The sequence below is a fragment of the Phascolarctos cinereus genome, unplaced genomic scaffold (genome assembly GCF_003287225.1).
Source record: "Phascolarctos cinereus isolate Bilbo 61053 unplaced genomic scaffold, phaCin_HiC Scaffold_726;HRSCAF=1367, whole genome shotgun sequence".
Taxonomy (NCBI): domain Eukaryota; kingdom Metazoa; phylum Chordata; class Mammalia; order Diprotodontia; family Phascolarctidae; genus Phascolarctos; species Phascolarctos cinereus.
Genome location: NW_027556098.1, coordinates 153753640 through 153776603, shown reverse-complemented (window position 1 = coordinate 153776603; position 22964 = coordinate 153753640). Strand labels below are relative to the sequence as shown.

Below are 22964 nucleotides of genomic sequence, written 5' to 3'. Positions count from 1 at the left end.
TGGTTCAGAGTGGAAAGAATAGTCACCTGCAGTCCTTCTGATAGCTCTCAGGCTTTGACCCTGGTGAGCTTAAAAAATTAACCTGGGGAATATGGATTGGTGTTTGATTACAGGTTGTGACAGCTTTATGAAAACGAAGGTCTCACCTTTGGGAAAGCAAGTACATGATGCCTAGGGTCAAGGCAATGAGGGGTTAATGGGAAATTACCATTTGTGATTCTCACAAATCATGAGATACCAAAAGCACTGAACCTCTAAGGGTCTGGGAGTGCTGAGTGGAGATCTGATTGTAATTGATTGATAAATCATAACATATGATGAAAGAAATGGAGTGAATAATCAGTAGTGCTACAAGGGAGGGAAAGAAACAAAAGCTTTTCTTCATCATTTCCTATATTCAAAGCAAAATGTGATTTCCCCCAGTTTCCACAAAAACGAGTAAGAAGATTTGAAACAGGTTAATGTTTCAAACATTATAAGCTGTAATTTTATTTAAAAAATTTTTTAAATTTTATTTTAAAATTAATGTTTCTCTCTACATTTCCAAATTTTCCCTACCATTGGAATCATATGAACCAAATATCAGGCATGATACAGAGGCTTTATAAAATTAGGAGATACTTCTTTAGGAAGCCTGAAAAAATTGTATTTTATTTTGTTTTGTTTTTGGATTAAAGAGATGATTATTTCATGAAAGATTTCTGGCACAGAGTAGAAAGGGTGGAATCTAGGTTGAATCTACCACGAGGTGATTAAAAATAGGAAAATAGACTAGAAAAGTCCTATAGGACTAGGCCATCCCCATCACCTGAGAACAATAATTCTACTTTTTTCCACATGGCAAAAAAAATGTAGTGTCTAAACCAAGAAAATATTCCTTAATTAAGTAATTAGGCTTACTATATGAGGTGACTTCACATCTTCAGTATGATGTTACCCCACCAACATGACAATGACATCTGCAAGGAAGTCATTGTGTGTGTATGTCTATTTTTTGAGCCTCTCATGCTAGAGCTCGTTAAACGTACAAGTTCTGTTTTTCGCATTTAATGCTTTAGTACTTTAAGGATTTTATCTATGGAGATACTCATTCCCATGACAGAGGGTTTAACTGCTCACAAAATCATACAATGACACCAAATTTCATTGTTGGAAGGTACCCCGGCAGTTATCTGGTCTAATTCAAACCAGAACAAGAATATTCCTCATAACTCTTACCATTGTCATCATTACCAGGCAAGCACTAAGCAATTACTCTTTGCCAGCGACAGAAATAAAGGCAAAACAAATAAAGAACCAACCCCACAGTCCTCCAGGAGCTTATGTTTTAATGGGGGAGACACCATACAAGTAGTTGTGTGTGTATATGAAGGATGTATATGATAGATGAAAAGTAATCTCCAAAGAGAAGGCTCTAGTGTTGATATGACTGGGAAAGACCTCTTGCAAAACCTGAGGAGGGAGAGCATTTCAGGTATGGGTAACAAACAGCCAGAGCAAACACAAAATCAGGATTTAGAATCCTGTGTTTGAAAAACAGTAAAGTCCAGTACAGTGAGATTATAGAATGCACGAAGGTGGACTAAAGCGTAAGAAGACTGGATACATAAGAAGGTCCCAGGTCATGAAGGACTTTAAACATCAGGGTGTTTACATGTGAAGCTGGAGCTAAGAAGGAGGCACTATAGTTTGAGTAGGGGGGTGATGTGGTTAGACTAGAAAAATTTAGAAAAATCACTACATAAACATGCCATCTAGCCTTTGATTAAAGAACTCCAATGAGGGGGAATCCACTACTTCCCAAGACATCTCATTTCATTTTGGGGCATCTTTAGTTGTTAGAATATGATTTTCTTACATCAAGCTGAAATCTGCTGTAATTTATATCTATTGCACCAGTTTTTTCCTGGCGGTCTAAACAAAGCAAATTTAATCCATCTCTCATGTGAAAGCCCTTCAAACACTAGAAGAGGGTTATTGTGATTCCTGGAAGTCTTCTTGTTTGCATGTTAAACATCTTTTTTGCCTCCGAATAATTTTCAGTACCCTCTCAAGTCACCTTTCTGTGTTCTCTCCCCTCACGGTGGCCAACTCCACCCCAATTAAATATTCTGTTACCTCAAATTAGACTATGAGCTTCTTGAAAGGAGACTGCCTCAATTTGCCACCAGCTTAGCAGAGTGTTTGGCAAAAATAAGCGCTTAGTAATTGCTTTTTCATTCGTTCATTCATTTTTTTCCTCTTTTAAGTCTTAGACATGACATAAAATTCAAAGATGCTTATCATTTCCCTTCCCATGGAAGCAAAAGGAGACTTACACAGACTAATCCAGACAGTCAGAAAGGCCCAACCTCATTCTTAATTTAATTCAATAGCTATTTATTTTTTGTGAGACACTGAGATTACAAAGACAAAAGTTGATTAACAAAGGAATTTTCTATTCAGACTATGCAAGAATCACCCCATTCTGTGGAATTCTGGCAACTGATTTTTTTTTCTTTTCTTTTTTGGAGCAGAATGCTTCACCAGTTCATTGAATATTAGAACTATAACACATCCTGTAGATTATCTTATTCAAATTCTTCATTTTACAGATGAACAAATTGAGGTCTAAGTTTTAAAATGACTTATAGAAGGTCACAAAGTTACTTGACAGATACAGGCTAAACTCCGTCTCCTGAGTCATTATGGACCTTCTTAAGAGAGGGACATTTGGTGAGGATTTTGTCAATGAGGGCAGTTTTCCTGGCTTTGAAGTTAGCAAGTCTTCATTCAAAATCCCAACTCTGATACTCTTATGTGTCTCAGGGAAATCACTTTACCTCTCTTGGCCTCATTTTCTTTATTTGTAAAATAAGAGATTTGGACTTGATAATTTCTGACATACATCATAACTCTAAATCTAAAATCTGGTGACCATCGACTCCAAAATCACCAAATGAAAATGTTTATTTTCACTAAATCTGATTATTAAATCAGTCTCCCTATGGCAGAGGTGTTTTATCTTTATCAGTAAAATGATGTTTTAGGAAAGGTTTTAGAGGTTGACTAAGTATCTAACACAGATTTCTTGTTCCCAACATACATAAAGATTGTAGTGAAGAGATAACAAAACCGTTTTCTGTGGCACCATAAAGGTAGAGAACAGTGGTTTCCTGGGAAAATTTGACAAAGGGCATAGACAATACCCGTCACTTTGAAGTTAAGCTTTTGTGTGGGAGTGTTAGTTTACCTTAATTAAGGAAGCAGCAAATTATTTGAATGTTTTACAAACCAATGGTCAATGAGACCCCTGATGGCAAAATTCACTTGTTCTAAATAGGAGCCAAAGCTCTTTTGACCTTTAAATGTGTTATTGGAGGCTGTGATGGTCATCTGGCTAAGTAGGCTTTGGCTGCATCTGGTCTGCCAGCTGGCTGACACACACATGCTGGGGACAACTTGGAGGCCGCTCTTAGTCTCACCAGATGCCCCGTGGAAGTGTCCATATGATCCCGAAAGCAGTACAAATGATTCCACATTTCAGATAAAATGGTTGTGGGGCATGTGTGTGTGTGTGTGTGTATGTGTTGTAGGCATTGCTCCACGTCCTGATGAATCAGGTATATTCACTTCCAGACCCACTTCTTAAATGAATAACATGTGGCCAGTGGAGATACTTCTCACTATGACTCCAAACATAGTCTGTACAACGCATTTTCGTAAAAGTACCCAAATACACTGTTTCTCTGTGATTTGTCTCAAGAGACATTAGTATGTGTACTTTGGTAAGGAGAGAGAGTAATGTCAAGAAAGAATAATGGATAAATCCATAGATCAATTAGGTTTATCCATTTGAAAAACAACTAAGTACACAAGGTTCATATCAAAGGTCAGAGGTCAGTGTCTAAGCAGAGGAGAGGGAGAATAGTAGCAACTGATTGTTGACACTACCGAACACTGAGGGACCATTAGCAAGAAAATGCATCTGTCTCTGAATTTTAAATGTAATCTAACTTCTGATAGGTTTATTATGGTATTAAAGAAAGTACATGTAAGGTATACTCTCTGCTAGTATTTTTAGAGATGGGATAGGCCTACTTTCAAACTAATTCCTTATCTGCTTTTCGTAACTCAAATCATGAAATCTAGGATTCATGCTAGAGGAGTTTCACAAAAAAAAAAATCAGCTTCTCTGTTATAGTCTTAGTATTTGGGTCTCTCTCAGGAATTACCAAACCCCAAACCTAGCCAGACCTCTGTTGTAAACAAACAGACTTGTTAGGATACAGTTTACTCAGTCAGAAGTAGTGCAGGAGGCAGTACCTTGTGAAAAGGAAAAAGGAAGGACATAATGATGGTGACAAATGTAATGTCATTATTGCTGTTAGGGCAATGACCTGAATTCATCTTGACTTTTTTTTTTGCCTTATTTGTTTTGCCCTTTATGCCTGGTGATAATGCCAACATTGCACTGCCTTTAGGGTGAATGATTCCACTTGGATAATTCACCATGTAGAAACTGAAGATGACAGTTTATTATAGGAGAAATGCGTTTAGACTTAGAAAAATCAAAAGGCAGGCCGTATTTGGAATGACTCAACTTGTCCATAGACTATGATGGACACTTACTAAGAATTCCAAATCAGCAAGTGTCCAGGCATTTCTGGTTCTTCTCTGACATACACAATAGCTACATGAGTCCTGATGTGAATTGTATTCTATGAATAATTTCAAAAGCTTCTTGACATCTGGATCTCAATCTCTTTTTACTCACAGTAACATGACGCACTTACAGCGTTGAATTTGGTATAACATGGATTGATTTGGGGGCATATTAGTGCATGATCACAACAGTAATACGTTTCTCCAGCCCAAACGTGAAGTTTCACTGTTTTCTTGTTAACACCATAGTATTAACTATAAGGAAAAGTATGAAAATGGTGAGGAATCCCAAGAAGCCCAATATCAGCAGGAAAGCTCCATGAAATGGTACCTACTTGCAGATCCTGGATCTTCTCTCCCCTCTCTCTCCATGCCCCCAAAGGGGGCTGATTAAATCAGGGCAAAAGGCAGGCAGGCCTCCATAATATTGGAGAAGATCAAACAGACCCACAGTAGACTTTGAATTAGGGGAGAATGAGTAGAATGGATCATGAGGTGCCATTTGGTTAAGGGTATTACTTCAGGAGATCATCTACTCTAGGAAATACAGTGGGCATAATGGGGGCCAAAAAGAACTGGATGGTTGTATTCTGCATAAACAAGGTGAGGTTACTGTCCAAAAGATGGCACAAATTAGGAGGGAGGAGTCTGGAAACGGATTCCACAAATAGAATTCGTTGTAAACAGGGTTCATGATTTTGGTGGAAGATTGGACTGAATGACCTCTGAAGTTCTTTCCAATTCTAAGATTTTATGATGCAATGATTATTATAACACTGATAAAATCAGGTAGGGCCCTGACTAGCTGGATACTTTTGCACAATTAACTTATCTGAGTTTTCTAGGTTCAATCATTTCCCTATTAACAAGACATTGTAAATTATAGTTTCAAGTTAGTGTGTGCTATAACTTGAGCTGTTCCAAAGAAACTTTGTATCGGTATGATTCGTTTACAATCTGCTGTATTCATTCATGACTGTTTCTTTGCAAGGAAGCAATGGCCACATCAGACCTTCTTCCACAACTGTACCATAGAAAATGATATTTGATGGAATCATGCTATAGAGACAACAGGGTGATTTTAATGTGAAATTACTCAAATCAAGCTTGAATAAACACAAATCTTCATTGTCTTGTAATACAGATGGTAACAAAGTAAAAACAAGAAAATTAATTGTCCACTGTGAATATATAGTTGGACACAGTTGTATCTTGTGAAATGATCCTCCCCACACAAACATACTTCCATTCAACTATGTGCAATTTGTGAAAAAGGACCATCTCATGTCCACAGAGAACCATCACATGATTGTCCTGAGAGATTGAAAGGTTGCCATTATTTATCCCCTGTTTTTTCTTTTAATGTGACTTATGGTTTTGTTTGTTTGTTTGTGAATGTTACCCTCTGTGCTACCTTGCCAGCTGAGTTTGTCTGATTATTCTATTCTAACCTTGTTAGCTCTTTGAGTTAGGCTTTGTATAATCATAATTATTTAGGCTCTGGAATGCACTATGATAATTTTTATCACCTTGATTATGATTAGATACATTTCTGGATCTGTGATTTCCTGAGTGCAGATTTTCAGTCCATGATGCCGATTATAACCCTGTTTTTGTTTGTTTGTTTTGTCACTTGGTACAATTTGATACAATTCTTTCTTGAGGGGAGGGAGGGATGGGTCTGGACTTCTGATTTCATTGATGTTGTTGTGAGAAACTCTTGGAGTGTAATAAACTCAATTTATCTGCTAGGTGGCATAGTAGATAGAATGTCATGGCTAGGGTCCGGAAGATACCTCTTCTTGAGCTCATATCTGGTCTCAGACACTTACTAGCTATGTGACCTTAGACAAGTCACTTAATCCTAATTGCCTCAGTTTCCTCATCTATAAAATGAGCTGGAGGAGGAAACAGCAAATCACTCCAGTATCATTGTCAAGAAAACTCCAAACATGGTCACAAAGAATTGGACATGACTGAAACAACTGAACATTTCTGGAAGCAGATTCGTCAGCCCTTTCCAAAAAGAGAATCCATCAACTATGCACATTGTACATGTTCACCAGCCCATATTACAATAACAACAACAACAATGATGATGACGATGATGATGATGATGATGATGATGATGATGATGATGATGATGGGTGAAAAAATATCACTGCCCTCAAGAAGCTGACAATCTGTATGGTGAGGCAAGACAGGAATATCCATGAAGGTTAAGGAAAAGTACAGGCAGTTATGTAATAAAGAGTGATGTCTTTTTTTTCTACAATCCTCTCATAATCTCTGTCAACAAGGTTATTCAAGAATGCCTTGTTTTTAGTAAACATAAATTAGTTCATGACTGTCAGATTTCCTTTTCTAAGTGGTCATAAACTTTTCGTTAAATAATCCACTCCTGAGCTTTGCCAGGGATCTGGTTGAAGTTCATTGCTCTGCAGTACACAGAATCCACATTGTTCCCCTTTTTGCAAATTAAGATAATATTTGTGAGCTTCTGGTCTTCTTGCACTTAACACTCTCCCAAATTCCCCACAGATATCATAGGTCAGTGATCAAATCTAGATTAATGGGATATAATTCGTATATCTTATGTAATCTCTTCTTTTATTTTCAACTTCAGTTCTCTTTTCACCATATTTGTTTCCCATCTGAAGGTAGATTACAACATTTGCAAAGAGCTTATCTTCTGGAAGAGAAAGGATAGGCACAAATTGAAAAGAAAAATATCAAAGGAAATGGATTAAAAACATGTTATCAAATTAAATCTGTAATTTATAATCTAAAGCAAAGATATTAAAATGTTATTCAATATAATCCATTAATTAGCTATTGTAATATTAGCAATATTAAATTGTGTTCTATACATTCTGATCTGGGAGGGCACAGGTATGGAAGAGATGGGCCACTCGGTTCCTATCCCTGCTTCTCCTACTATTTTCTATTCTACATACATTTGTGCCTGCTTTAAGGTACTCATGCCGAGTTATATTGATTAGTTTGCACACTCCCATCAGGAGAAACATAGTTACAGCTCTTCTTGATCTTAAATGTGATTTGGGTTCCTGTCAATCAATAACATTTATTAAGCACCTACTATGTGCCAGGCACTGTGCTAGATACTAGGAATACACACACACACACACACACACACACACACACACACACACACACACACAAATCAAACAGTCTTTGTCCTCAAGGAGTTCACAGTTCTATTGGAGGAAATAATATGTACACATATGTGTATGCAAATTAGATTTTAAAAAAAGGTAATTTTTTTCAGATAAGACTTCAGCAATAGCAGAGACCAGGAAAAGTGCCCTGTAAAAGTGATAGCTATGCTAAGTTCTGAAGAAGTCAAAGGATATCTAAGAGCTGGAGCTGAGGAGGGCAGAGAGAGGGGAGAGGTCAGTGCAATGGCATGCACATTTAGGAGAATCAGGTCATATGTGAGGACAAGTTTGGCTTTCCTGCAAAATTCTGTATTTTAGGAGACCCAAGGACTTTGAGGACTTCTTTACTTCTCATTATAGAATCACTTCCCATTACATTGCTGAAGACGATTACCAGAAATAGCTATATAGGGGCTATGAAAAAGTGTGTGTGTGTGTGTGTGTGTGTGTGTGTGTGTGTGTGTGTCTGGCCAGAAACCCAAAAATAAAATTATATTAGCCAGGAATCAAAACAAAACATCTTTCCCACTAGAAGTTTAAGAGCTTTTTTGGGTCTGTTTTAATTTAGACTTTTGTGTTTTACTTTGATGCAGTTTGCATCTTTAGGAGACTTTTGTTCAAGATAGTAATAACATGGAACAGATTTCAATAGAAACTGGTGGGATGGAGCTCCAGGGAAGCATATTCAGAACTGCAGACTCTTTGAATCCAATTCCCATTGGTGAGAAGATTCAGATAAGGAAACAATAAGTGCTATAGTGCAAAGCAGATTTGGAATACCTGACTGAAGTCATTTGAGGACTGGTTAAAGAAAAAAAAACTAACTCCAGAATAATTTTCTTCATTTTATATCTTTAATTCTCAAATAACTCTTCTTTAAAGGACTTGAGACTCCTGACTACAAAGATCCTAGAACTTCTAACAAATGGAAGTAGAAGCAATGGGGAAGCAATCTGAGAATGTTGTCAAAGATATATCTGACCTTAGATGGCCATTATCACTTACTCCTTTGGAATTTTTTTTTTGTCTAGGCAGCTTACAACATAGTCCAATGCATAAGACATCCTCAAGGATACACTTAACTCACAGGAATTCAAATATAGAGAAAGCTAACCAGAAATAAGAGTCACTCAGCTCTCCCCCGCTCTTTAGGGAAAGTGTCTGATCTCCTTTCTGATTCCTATTAAGGATCCATAGAAAGCACTTAAATGCTTGTTGACTGGCTGGCTGATATGACTGCAATTTTAGGAATGGGCCAGCCAAACTGATCAGGGGCAGGTAGGTGGTACAGTGATAGAGTGCTGGGCCTCAACTCAGGAAGACATGAGTTTGAATTTGACCTTTGTTATTTATTAACTGTGTGACCCTGCACAAGTCACTTAACCCTGTTTACCTCAGTTTCCTGCTACGTAAAATGATTTGGAGAAGGAAATGGCATACCAGTCCAGGATCTTTGCTAAGAAAATCCCAAATCAACTCACAAAGAGTCAGCAGACATGACTGAAACAACTGAACAACAAGAGACCACTCTGAATTTCTGGTTTTCCCTGCACTTTGATATACCATAGGTAAGGCAGCCTCAGAGTGGGAAGCAGGCTGGTTGGAGCTGTTAGCAACAGTTGCTACCTTTGTGCCCCACAGATCAGTTACTCTATCTCCATGAGATATTCCTCTGAATTTCCAGAATCCTTTCCACCTCTTTCCACACTTTCTATACTTTTAAATTATACCCTGTACCAATTTTTTTTGGTGACTGTTTCATATTTCTCCTACCAGACTTTAGGCTCCATAAAGACAAGTATCATGTTTTATTATTCTTCATTGTGTACCCTGTAGCATCTAACACAGTGCCTTGTACTCAGCAAATTATCATCAATTAGTATTTGTGAATAAATGAAGGAAGGAGGGAAAAAAGTAGGACAATCAGCCTAGAGGAGGCTAGGTGGTACTGGCCCAAGGAACTGGGCCTGGAATTAAGAAGATCTGAGTTCAAATTAGGTCTCATATACTTGTTAGCTGTATGATCTTAGGCAAATCACTTGACCTTTGTTTGTCTTAGTTTCCTCAACTTTAAAATGAGAATAATAATAGCACCTACTTCACAGTATCATTGCGAGGGTCAAACAAGATATTTGTCAAAATACTTAACAAAATGCTTTGAAGGTGCTATGTGAAAGTTAGTTATTTTTTATTATTATTAGATGTTCTAAAATCTTTTGAATGCTGTTGTAAATTGCTCTTAATTGAACCCTAGCAAAATAAAGTTTTGTTGGAAAGGCTATGGAACTTTAGAGATAGTCAGAGTACTTGGGTGAGTTCTGTTTTACAGTTTTTGATACATTCAGACAACACCCAAATAAAAAACTTAGTTATCCTGAAAATAAATGCTATTATTACATTTCCTAGTAACCCATGGAAACCCCAGTAGACTGGTATCTAAACAATAGCTTCATCTTTATTGGCAAGTTAAGTAGAAATTCTAGGAAATTTTATTTTATTTTCAGTCCCCAAGTAGATAATCATGTCTTATCACAGAACAAGTGAGTCAATGTTTCCCTTAGGGATGCTGGTCTATGATGGGATCTCTTTGGTTTAACAAGTACAAAATAGCTCTTGGTGGGTAGCTCTAGGTATTTATGCTAAGGAGAAGCAAGTTGAACCCTCCATTCCCAGCATGAATCTATTTGGAAACTTCTTCCATTTAGAATAAGAGATCTTATTCTACAATAGGCATGAAGTGTTATATTTAAGGTAAAGAGCAATTCACTAAATGAAGAAATCAATCAAATCAATCAACACACAGTTACCATGTGGTAAATGGCAGAAGAATTCTGTAGAGACAAATGCTCCCAAACTCCCTATACCAGAAAGGCATGGGGATAAGTTAAACATAGTTCTTTTCCATCTTCTGATGAGAGTGTTTGCTGTGCCAAGATCTGAAAGTAGGTCTATTCTGTAAAGATTGGAAAAAGTGTCCCAACAGCTCTCTATGAATCTATCAGACATTCAGTTAATTTTTTGAAAAACAAGACCAGGTACAGTATCCCTCTTTCTGTGGCTGCCCTTCTCTTCTCTTCCTGTTACAAGCAGTTCGTGTTGAGAAGAGAGGTAGTAGCCACAGAAAGTGATGTAACGCAGCTTCAGGAACCAGGGAATGCTGTACTGAAGGCTGAGAAGAATGATACCAGCCAAAAATGGCAGTAATATACATTGCTGGATATGGCTTCTGTGGACTTCTGAGAACTGTAAGAGTGAGGGACTTATAACACTTAGTAGCTGTTTATTATTCATTAATTTTTTTGCTATTGTACATTATTTTCATTATTAATTTGATTAATAATTCAATGGTAAGAGTAATAATAACTGTATATAACACGAAACATGCTGTTTCTTTGGAAAGCCAGCACCATTATATAAAGGTCATGTGATAAGGATTCACTGAAACATAACAAGTCTTAGAAGGAAGTGAGGCTTAGGTACTAGGTGGGGGCTCTGAGCTAGTTTCTGATTGGGTAAAGCCATAAATTCAAACACATTTTGAAAACAAATTAGCACTACCCTGAAAAGAGAGTTGGAACTAAAGGACAGAAAAATTATAAAATTATAAACCTGGAGCCTAAAGGGATTTCACAGGCCATTTAGTTCAGACCCTCACTTTAGAGATGAAGAAGCTGAGGCCACAGAAAATTAAGTGATTTGCCCAATGTCATAAAAGTGTTAAGTATCAGAGGTGGAATTTGAACACAGATTCTCTTATTATACTATGTTGTCTTCCATAGGTTACTAACTGTTTTAGGACAGAGGTGTCCAATATGGCCCCCAACTTTCATTGTGCAGTTTAAACTAGCTTAAAATGTAATTGTGAAATACTTAACAAAGTAAAAATATAATGTTAACGTATTTCTAAGTCAATATGTGGCTGCAGGGATCGTGAGTCAGTGGCCCTGTTTCTGTTTCAGTTTGATACCACAGACCTAGAAGCATAGTACAAAGTGTGGCACTTACTCAACACTTCCACCCCGTGGTGTAGGTGAAAACTACTAGCATGGAGGATTCCATCTAGGCCCCAGATCCTCCGAGCTAAATAGAATCATCTACAAAACTACCTGTTAGTTAAGCAGGCAGGAGATGATCTTCTTTGAGTCAATCCATTAGACATTTATTAAGCTCTTTCCGTGTGCAGAGTAATATGCTAGCTGATGAAGACACAAACTTGAAAACCAATACAAATATGACATAATCTTGGCTCTTTAGAAAATCTGAGTGGAGATGGGATAATAATTGTATCCAAATAATTATACCAATTAATATGTGATTAATTGTAGGAAGAGATGAGTGAAGTGTCATGGGAAATTCAATGAGTGAAGACTTTCTAAATGGGGTATCAAAGAAGGTAAGGCAAAAAGGCAGAAAAACAGATGGACATGAAGTTAGTTTAGATAGAGAAACATCAAGGGGAGATCCATTCAAGCCCGTTTGAATAATAATGCTAAAAGGTTTTCATCTCTAATATGGTAAATATTGATAGATATAACCTACACAGACAACAATTCTTTTGTGTTCTCAACAATTTTTAAGAGCCTTGAGACTAAAAAGTTTAAGAATCAATGTGCTACAAACAGTACAGAGTGTGTGAAAGGAATAGAAACAAAACTAAGTTCAATACCATGCAAAAGATCCTTTACTATACTCTTGTGATATTCTGAACAAAATAAATTTTAATTAAAGCCTTTTCAGTATTCATATTTTTTTAAATACTCTGGTGACCTCATTTGTCATTCATAATCATTGATGCAGGGCACTTACAATCACTCATCATTTGTTTCCTTTTATAAATGAAGGGTGTAATGAATGATGTGTTTCTAATAGGTTTAGGCATGTTTTGTTTGTTTTAGAAATGAATTCTTACAGAGGTGTTTTGTTAGTGATGACCTTTACACTTTCTAAGCTGCCAGAAGCATGACCAGACTACAAAGTGATTTTGCTACTATGTATTTTCTGTCTTTGATTTACATTTTTTTTTGAAACCACTCAAAAGTAAAGGCTTCCTTTTTCTGTGAAAATTTTCTCTATTGGGAAATGTAAAATTACCTTTTTTAAGTAGCTAAAATAATACATTTTCTTCCTTTATACACAGGAGAAATTTATAGCTGGAAAAAAAGAAATGATCCTTTAAATTCAACCTTGTAGACATTTATTAAGGACCTACTATGTGAATGTCATTGAGGCATGGAAACATGAGCAACAGCAAAATAATCCCTGCCTTCAGGGAATTAACATTCTACTGGGGAAGGGGCACACGTAAAAGTCTATAATGATACAATGTTCTTTGCACTCAACCATGTTGAATAAGATATGATGGATCAATAAAAAGATTTGGACCACATAGAAGAGTGAAAAAATAGTAACTGTATTAGGCATTGGTATCTCTTTTATTCTGGTTTATTTTCATGTCTTCTCAAACACTATGATTCTCCAAGGTAAAGCCTACTTTATTACTTAAATTAAATGCAACTATGAATATGAAGATTCATCATTTGCAATTATTCTAACTTTAAATACTAAAGCATAAAAGAAAAAAAGATAAAAACTCTGGTTCACTTTAAATTGCTACTTCTAAATAAAGGAAAGGGATAAAACTATAATGCTAATAGTTTTCCTTTATATTTGAAATGATTATTTCCCAGGTGTTACTAAATTACTTATAATTAATAAACTTAAATACTTCTCAAAATATGAAGTGAAAATAAATATATATCTGGCCCAGCCATCAAATTATGCTCAAAGGTAATACGTATCAGGAAAAAAGCATGTATAATTTTAGTATACAGTAGACTCATCACATTCTATGTAAGGGTATAAAAGAAATTATAAACATGCATATAAACATGTAGGAAATTAAGTCTACTGGTGGAGTTCTGAAACTAGTCTGTAGTTTAGGTCCTAGAGAGTTGTCTGAGGACCTAAAAGCTTAAATAACTTTTCCAAATTCTGAAACTGGACTTGAACCCAAGTTTTTCCGACTCTGAGACTTACTCTTTATCATACCATGCCATACCCCCTCCTGTGTGCATTGTGTACAGACACACACAACACATACATACATACACACACATAAACACACATATGTGGAGAAGGACCTAAGTTCAAATCCAGCCTCAGACACATAACTTAACCTCTCTCAGCCTTAATTTCCTTATCTGCATTAATAATAATAATAATAATAATAATAATAATAACAATACCTCCCACTATTATGAGGATAAAATATTGTTTGTAAAGCACATTGCAAACCTCTTCAAGTGCTATATAAATAGCAGCTATCATTATAAGATTAATTGTGATTGATGTCTATAAAATTTATTTTGATGGCCCCAATGTCTTCCCCTTATGCTATTCCTCCGTTCTTCCCAAGTTTACCACATGAACAATATGTTCTTATTCTCTCCACTTTTCCTTTTTCTACTTTTTGAAAAGGCTCCAATATCCTCAAGTCATATATTAAATTACAAATGAATGACAAAGCTTATTTTTAAAAAACTAATTTATAAGCTCCTTAGAGAACAATAACATTGCTTTCTATGTTTGTTGACAGAGTCTAGACTAGAGCTTCACATATACTGAATTTTCAGGAAATATTTATAGAATAGATGCATGGATATTATGGCACCAGGGTTTTTTGCATCAAATAGGAAATGAGAGCATAAGTCTATTAATTGTGAGATTTCAGGCATTAACAAATATCAGACTTCGCTTAAAGACATGTGTTAAGTGGTTATTTTTCCCCACTCGTGGTACGTGTTGCTTAGAGAACATATCTACAAATTAGGTACCTTTGAGCATATGATATTATACCAAGATTAACTGATTAAAATTAAGGTAGAGCTATTTATATCTTTGATGATATAAAATTGTGCTTTTATATCTTCAGAATAGGAAACAATGCCTTTTGTGTGTGGGGGTAAATAGTCCTAAATAAATTGCAAATGTCAATTTTTAAAATTTGTGATTCTTTTTTTCTTAAAGTGTTCTAGTCTTTAGCAATCTGTACAAATCACAAATTTTAAATCTGTCTCCTAGTTTAGGATGAATACATGAAGTTTTGTTTTTGTTTTTGTTTTGTTTTGTTTTAAGTACAAAGTGATTATTGAAATTAGTCTCTAATCCTCAGAAATGCCTATAACTTAAAACGACCAAGGAATACATTAAATTTGAAGTTTCCTCCAAAACATTCTAATTAGTTTAAATTCTCCAGGACTTAGACAATTGTTTCATACTTCTGGTTTCCAAAGGCACAAAATATACAATATATTGGATTCCTTTAGTTCTTCAGTACATAATTTGATGTTGTACATTGCTTTATTTTTGTTGTTAACTCACAGTTAACTCATATCATTGGATATGAGAATTAGAATTCTGATCAACTTAATAGTTTTGCAGTTTTTGTTCTGTTATCATGGTGACCAGCATCATTGATATGAAGAAATAATTTTGTAAAAGAGCTCCTGACATATTTCCATTTACAGCTGTTTCTAATATTTGTAATAAATAATTCTTTAGTGAGAGAAAGAAACTGCTTTGGTTCCTAATTTAATGAGCAGCATTTTACTATAATAGCCTTATTTCTAGTCACAGGTAAAGATTAAGCTTTGAAATATTTCAACATTCTAGAATACCTCCCAGTGGTTGCTACCTTAAGAAAAGTAAAAATGAGTGCATTGATCCATTTGATGATTGATTATGTAACTTTAAAACGTCTAGTTATGGTTTGTTGATGCCTAGAACTGTCAGAATTTTACGCCTTGAAACTTATGGTCCTCAGTCCCCAAAATTATTGCATGGCCATTCATATAAGAACAGATCAGAGACAAGAAGTTGAAATAGAGGAAATTAGGAAGCCAGGGACAAAAATAAATACGAGATGTTTATCAGATTTACTATCTCCATATCTTGATAGAATTAATGCAAGAATGAAAAGGAAACCATAGTGTGGATTAAAAAATGGAAAGACTTTTGTTTGCCAAAAATGTCTTTGCAGACATGCAGAGTTATAGAACTGCTTCATATATTTACATAGCAATCCAATAGGAGTTGAAAATCTGGTTAACATCAATGGAACTTTTCTATTTTCAGTTGGGATGCCTATGTATAAGCCAACAAGTTTTCAGTTAGTTTAGTCTGTTTAAATTGGGAGATCTACTGAGGTCCTCCAAACTTCCCCATCCCCCTTTTCATCCATTTTTAATAGACAAAAGTCTGTGCTTAGAAGCTCACACTGGCTGCTTTTAAAATGTGAATGGTGGACTAAGTGATGTCTCCCTTTACATTTGTAAATGTTACTGGTAGTTTCACACTGTACCTTTTAATTTTCTACAAAAGCTGTTCTATTGAGGGGTGCTTTTTTCTTTGGGGATTTTGGAGGAAAATAACTGCTATGAAAGTTTTTAGATTATATCTCCTAATTTGATCCTCTGTCTATGAAGACATTTGCAGGACTTCAGGATAACCTTAGCCTAGATATTTGCTGTCCTTTTAACACAATTCGTTCATTAAAACATGTCCAAGGGCCTCTGTAATCTGACCCAATTTTTCCTTATGACCTCATTTCCCTCTACTGTTTAATTCTGTACCTTTCACCTGTAATCAGGGTCTGATGTCCTCGTTGTCCCATTAGTACATCATAAGGTCATAGGTCATATTGGAATGTCTTCCTTTCAAACTATTTGGATCTTTTGTACCTATCCAGATCCTTCCACTCACAACCCTCATTATCCATAGAATCTCTTCACTTCTCTGAAAACCTGAGTTCAAACCTAGCCTCAGACCCTTACTAGCTGTGTGATCCTGGGCAAGTCACTTATTCTCTGTCTACCTCAATTTCCTCATCTGTAAAATGGTAATAATAATAGAATAAGGATCAGATGAAATAATAGGTATAAAGTGCTTAGCACAATGCCTGGCTGGCATATAAGTGCTATGTAAATGTTAGCTATTTATGAGCTACTATTACTGTCATGTCCTTTTCCTCTGAATTTCTATAATATTAATTGTCGGGATCCCACATTTTACTGGTTATGATGAAATGCTTAGAATCATTCATTGTTGTTTCATGTGTATTGTTCTTATCTTCCCTAGCTTCTTAGGAGCAAATACTATACATGCATATATTTATACATGCACACATACACAAAACATACATACATACACATACACTTTTATACATATGTATGTATGTATTATATACATATATGTATGTATACAAATATTTCTTTTTCACCACAGTGAAGGATGGGCACACAATAGGTAAAAGGCAAATAAATAAATAAATAAATAAATAAATAAATAAATAAATAAATTTAACATTTGGTTAGCTAGTTAGCTGATTGAGACTGATATCTTCAGGCTCAATGTTCAATGCTGCCTTTTTGGTATATTCAACAAGCTCTTAAGATCTTAGCATTCTTAGCACCTAAAATACTTTGAATGTATTTTGTACATAGTATATCAAGTCCTCCCCACCCAGTGGAATGAAATGAGTTTGAGGACTGGTTTTTTTTTTAAGGCAATTGGGGTTAAGTGACTTGCTGAAGGTCATGCAGCTAGTAAATGGCAAGTGTTTAGTCTGAGGCTGGATTTGAACTCAGGTCCTCCTGATTTTAGGGCTGGTGCTCTGTGCACTGCACCACTTAGCTGCCCCAAGACTGTTTTTTTTTAATATCTTCACTCCTAGTAGAGTGTCCTACATGTAGTTGGCACTTAATAAATCATTATCTAATTGAATGGAATTGAGATACTCAGTGATAAAATATCCTTTAAGAAAAATAAGATAATAAAGGCAAGATGACTTCTTCAATGTCATTTAGCTACCAAGTGGCAAACCTGGGAGTTGAAAACAGGTTTTATAAATCCCAGGGCTACACTCTTTCCATTGATCTCAAATCCAAGACTGGGATGGGTGGGGGGGGGGAAATGGCACTTTACAGTAGAGCTTTTGAAAATCATTTTTAGAACTATTTTAATAGTTCTTTTAATATTACAATTATATTTCTAGCTTATCCATTTTATAAGAACTGCATAAAAGCCCTGAATTTTATGCTGGTTAAACCTGAAGCAGACATTTTAAAGCTTGTGCTAGCTTGTCAGCATTGCTGGTCAGCTCCATTTGATTTTATGGATCTTTGTAATTCAAAAATTGCCATTCCGCATTATGATCATGGGCAATAACTACTGAAGTTAGAAAAGTCCCTGTGTATTCATGTGTGTGAGCATGTATTGGAAGTTGGGGTAGGAGGACAGGGAAAAGAGAAATGAGAAATAAAGTACTAATAGAACATATTTGATAGTGATCATCTTTGTTGTATACAAGAGACGTAGGTTTTAAGACAAGAAAGATTTAGAGCAGAAAACTTCTTGATTCTAACAGGATCATTTTCCAAGAAATTCATAGTGTCCACTGTCAAGTAAATGTTTACTAGGTTGCTAACAACTTGAGGCCATGTCATATGACCTTTACAACTTTGTAGCCCTGGGAATTAGCTCAGTGTCTTGCATATGATATAGAAGATGCCTAGTAAATGTTAATTGAACTCTTGGTCCTGGAGGTCCCAAGAAAATATTATATAATATTGAAACCCTAAGGATTGTAATGTAGCTGAACAGTTATTCTCTCTTTTGTTTTTCGAGGAACGTTTGACACTGCAGATTCAAGTTTTCTGATTTTGCTCAATGTTTCTACTGTGCAGGTCAAAAATTCTATTTTCGTATTTCTTTCTCTTTTAAACCATTAAGGAACATCCTATTTTAGTTTTATATTCTCTTAGAAATCCATAGGTTTATCTGCCTCATCAGGCATTGATTCATTCTCCCTTGTCTTATAATATTTATCCAAAGCTGTCTGGACTCTTTTAGCTTATCTGGAGGTCATTTTCCATTCTATTATTAATATTTTGCTGTTGGTTTATCTGCTTACAGTCAAGCTCTTTAAATGAATTTCTTTCTCTTGAGATCTTTGGTCCTTTTAGGGATCCCTTCCCTTAATTTCTTCTATTTCTCACTTTTTTACTCCTTCCCTTTCAATAGTGATTTCCCTGGGGGCTGGCCCTCAAATCTTATTCAACTTCTCCTCATGTTTGGCACTTCACATTTCATGAACCTCAGTGTCTGTCATGAGTGGCTTCTAGGAGAACAGAACTGACCCCAGATGGATGCTAGGCTCTTTCCCTCATACTTGGTGATGTATGGACACCCACACATGCACCCATGTATGTGTCTTCCCGTAATTCTCTCTATTCCTCAGTTCTATGACTGAGCCCTGCTGCAGGCTGCGTGCTGATATACAGTGGTAGCAAGCTTCCACCTTCTGGTTTTCCTTGGCAATATGGGTGTTTGTGTGTGGGGAGAGGTTGATTTCTGTTGTAATCTTATGGGTCTGCTTGGGTAGTACTGCCATCATAGTGCTGGGTGGTATGCAAGGGAGTCCTCAGTAAATACAATAGGTGGTGGGATTAGCCTTCTCTGCTATGTTCATCAGGTTTTTTACCTTGTTTGGGTTCTTGGTGTCCTAGACTGTGGAAACAGCTAAAATTGTTTTATCTTTGGGGCATAATTCCTATTTTGGAAAGGTTTGAGAGGTTGTGAGGATCAGAGAAAATGTCTAGTTCATCATCTTATTGTTCACATGACCAAGAAGTAACTGTAATGTAACTTTAAAAAAAATTACCCAATAACTTTGTTACACGTTCCATCCAAAGTTCTCTGGAGTGCCATCAGGTCAGAAAATACTTCTTGGACCAAGGTCATCCAAAAAGACTTTGTCTACTGTCACAGGAACAAGCTCTGGTTTGTTCTTGTTTCTAGTTTCTAAAAAGATACAAAAACCCCTATATTTAGATATATTAGAATATATTTAGGTATATTAGAAAGTGTTTCTTTTTTTTTCTTTTCTACTTTTTTGTCAAGCAAAACATATTTCTATATTCGCTATGTTGCAAAAAAAAAAGCCAGAAAATAAAGTGAAAAACATGTGCACTGAGACTCCATAAGTTTTCTTTCTGGAAGTGAATAGTATTTTTCATCATGGGTGCATTGGAATTGTCTTGGATTATTATCTTAATCAAAGTAGCTAAGTCTTTCACAGTTGTTCATCTTTACAATATTACTATTATGGTGTACAAAGTTCTCCTGGTTCTGCTCCCTTCACTTTGCATAAGTTCATACAAATCTTCCCAGGTTGTTCTGAAATCATCCTGCTCATCATTTCTTATAGCACAATAATATTCTGTCATAATTATATGCTACAACTTGTCCAGCCATTCCCCAATTAATAGAAATCCCCTTAATTTCCAATTCTTTGCAACCACCAAAGCAGAGCTGCTATAAAAATTTTGCTCAAACAAATCCATTTCCCTTTTCTTTGATTTCTTTGGAACACAGATCTAGTAGTGGTATTGCTGGATCAAAGGCTATGCACCATTTTATAGCTTTTTGGACATAATTGCAAATTGCCTTCTAGAATGGTTGGACCAATTTACTACTAGCTGTGCATTAGTGTCCGTATTTTTCCACATGCTCACCAGCATTTACATTTTCCTTTTCTACATATTAGCCAATCTGACAGGCATGAGGTAGTACCTCAGAGTGGTTTTAATTTGCATTTTTCTAATCAATGATAAATTAATAATAATTTGAATCATTATAAATAAAAAATTTTCATATGACTATAGATAGCTTTGATTTCTTTGTCTGAAAACTGCCTGTTCAAATCCTTTGACCATTTATCAATTGGAGTATTGTCTTAAGATTCAGGATTTTTTGCACTACTGTTTTCAGAGATAGTTCTGTTTGGAAGTTTTCAGTGCTTCTAAGGTGGTAGGTGTGGTCACTGCTCTCTTGGTCCATGCACTGGTCCTTACCTAGGAAGTGCCCTTGATCCCTTGCAGCCAAAATTTATTCTGCTCCTTAGGTCTCTTGATTCCCTGTGACTTCAAAAGCTCCTCTCTGCCCTGGAACTGTGACTGAGGAATGGGCATAGATAATGGAGTTGTCCAACAGTGCCTTTTCTTGCACCCTGCTAGCACAGGCTATAATTCCTTTCTTACAAGTTGCCTGATCCTCCTTACTGTCTCTGGCTTGAGAGCTCCCAAAGCTGATGCTTCTGCTGTCACAACCTCCAAGGCCCACAGCTGTTGTTGGAGCCACATGGGCTCTAGGCCAGCCGCCAACGCATTGTCACAGATCTTCTCTTCTGGCCTCCTAAGTTTTCTTGGGCTGAAAAAAAATGTCTCTCCCCTACCTTTTTTGGCTCTTCTCCAGAATTCAGTCAGAGGTGTTATTTTAAAATTGTTTGGAGTAGAATGTTGGGAAAACTCAGATGTAATATTTCTTCTACTTCTCCATCTTGGCTCTCAGAAAGTGTTTTAAAAGGTGTCCTTATGGGTTAAACCTATGAGCTCTCCATCCCAGGATTTTATTTCTTACAGTGACACTAAGAAGCAGGTTTCGAAGGGTTTGGTGTTCACCTTGCCGTAGCACCAGAAGATTCTAATTTGCTTCAATGACCCATTATGGAGCTTTCATCCATGAATTTGCTTAGTCATTTTTGAAGCTGTTAGAAACAACAGCAATTCACAAGATAGTCCTAATTCATTAGGAAGTAAAAATGAGTTCTTATGTAGTTCACAGCCCAAATTGAGAAAACTTTAAATTTAACTATGGCACATGCTTCAATAGGTTTTGCAACACTTTTGTTGTTGAATACTAGGTAGGATGTGATTCAGGTACAAATGAGGCCACTGTGTGAATGTGAAATAAACTGCATATCTAAGCATTTGAGAAAAAAAAAAAGTAAAAACTCAGTTGTCAGCTATAGCAATGAGGTGGAACTAACCAATTCATGAAATTCTCCTGAATGTTAGGATTTTGACAAGGTCAGATTGAGTTTATTACTTAACAGCTCAATTGCTAATAAAGTGAGCATTATGGGAAATCTCTCTTTTAAAATAATTAATGTTCTATTTATTTGTATCCTCTGTACAATATGCAGTGTTCTGGAGACAGTAAATGATTTATCAGAACATAGTCTCCTGAATCCAAGTCCTACAAGGGACCACAATTCAATTGCTCTTCACATATGAAAGATGAACATTGTCCACCTATGACATTAGCTTAATACTGTCTGTAGGGGGCAATTGTCAATACAAACTCATCTGCAAGGAAATTTCCATGTTCAGTTTTTGGCTTTGTTACCTTCTGTCCATGCTATTTTGGGGGAAAGTGCTGTACCACGGATTTCCACCTACAAAATAGGATAGTTAAATTATAGAGGGGGACTTTATCTATATAACCTGACGTTTGTGTTGAGCCACACTCTCTTGGTAGTGAAATGACCTCTATTGTAACATATCTGAATGAATTGTGGTTCCTACTGAGTAAGTTAATGGCTTGAGGAGAAAAGGTGTGACTTGTGTAAATAGATGTGAAGCATAAAAGGAAATAAATGTTCCAGAAGAGGGGCAATTAAGGCTAATGTCTCTCTAGGTAAAACAATAAAAAAAATTTCTATTAAATCTGTCTTCCATTGAGGGAACATATGGTAATAGAGAGTTAGTTGATCTGTGGGTTAGGAAGACCAGGCTTCAAATCCATCTCTGATGTATGCTGGCTCTTTGACCCCGGGTAAGTCATTTAAGCTCTCACTTGCCCCCATGCAACTCATTAAAGTTAGAAATTGCTCAGAAGACAGTTGTCTGTATCAGAAGAGGAAGTTTCTTATGAGGGCTCATGAGACAGATCCTGTTCAAGAGGAAAAAAAATAAGAAAGAAAAAGGGAAATCATCAAGACCTAAGTAGCAAGGAAATCCCATAGCCCAGTTGCAAGAAAACAGATATAAAAGGAGCTAATAGGACAATTTAGAAGGCCAGAGAATTTTAGGGGAGGTAAAATATTAATAAAACTATGTAAAATATTAATACAACTATCTCTGGGAAACAGTAAAGAATCATGATCTTACTTGGAGAACTACAGAAAAAAGAAAAGAACTGTGCAAGCTAAACTCTGTGTTTTCTCTACATTTTCATGCCCAACTTCTGCCTCAAAGTAGAGTTCCTATTATACTTTTTAAAAAAATTGCTTGAGTGTGTGGT

The 22964-nt window shown here is 36.1% G+C and overlaps 1 protein-coding gene and 1 long non-coding RNA gene across 5 annotated transcripts in view; one reads left to right on the top strand and one right to left on the bottom strand.

Annotated features, from left to right (window-relative positions):
- Window positions 1-22964, top strand: part of NCKAP5 (NCK associated protein 5) — a 1104295-nt gene that overhangs the window by 322015 nt on the left and 759316 nt on the right. The window lies entirely within an intron of this gene.
- The window catches only part of LOC110223772 (uncharacterized), a 143196-nt gene continuing 125936 nt past the window's right edge, over window positions 5705-22964 (bottom strand). For both annotated transcript variants that reach the window (XR_002328776.2, XR_002328777.2), the window contains 2 exons: window positions 19543-19682; window positions 5705-7336 (listed from right to left, as the gene is read on the bottom strand). This is a non-coding gene — a long non-coding RNA (uncharacterized LOC110223772). The remainder of the gene's footprint in view (window positions 7337-19542; window positions 19683-22964) is intronic.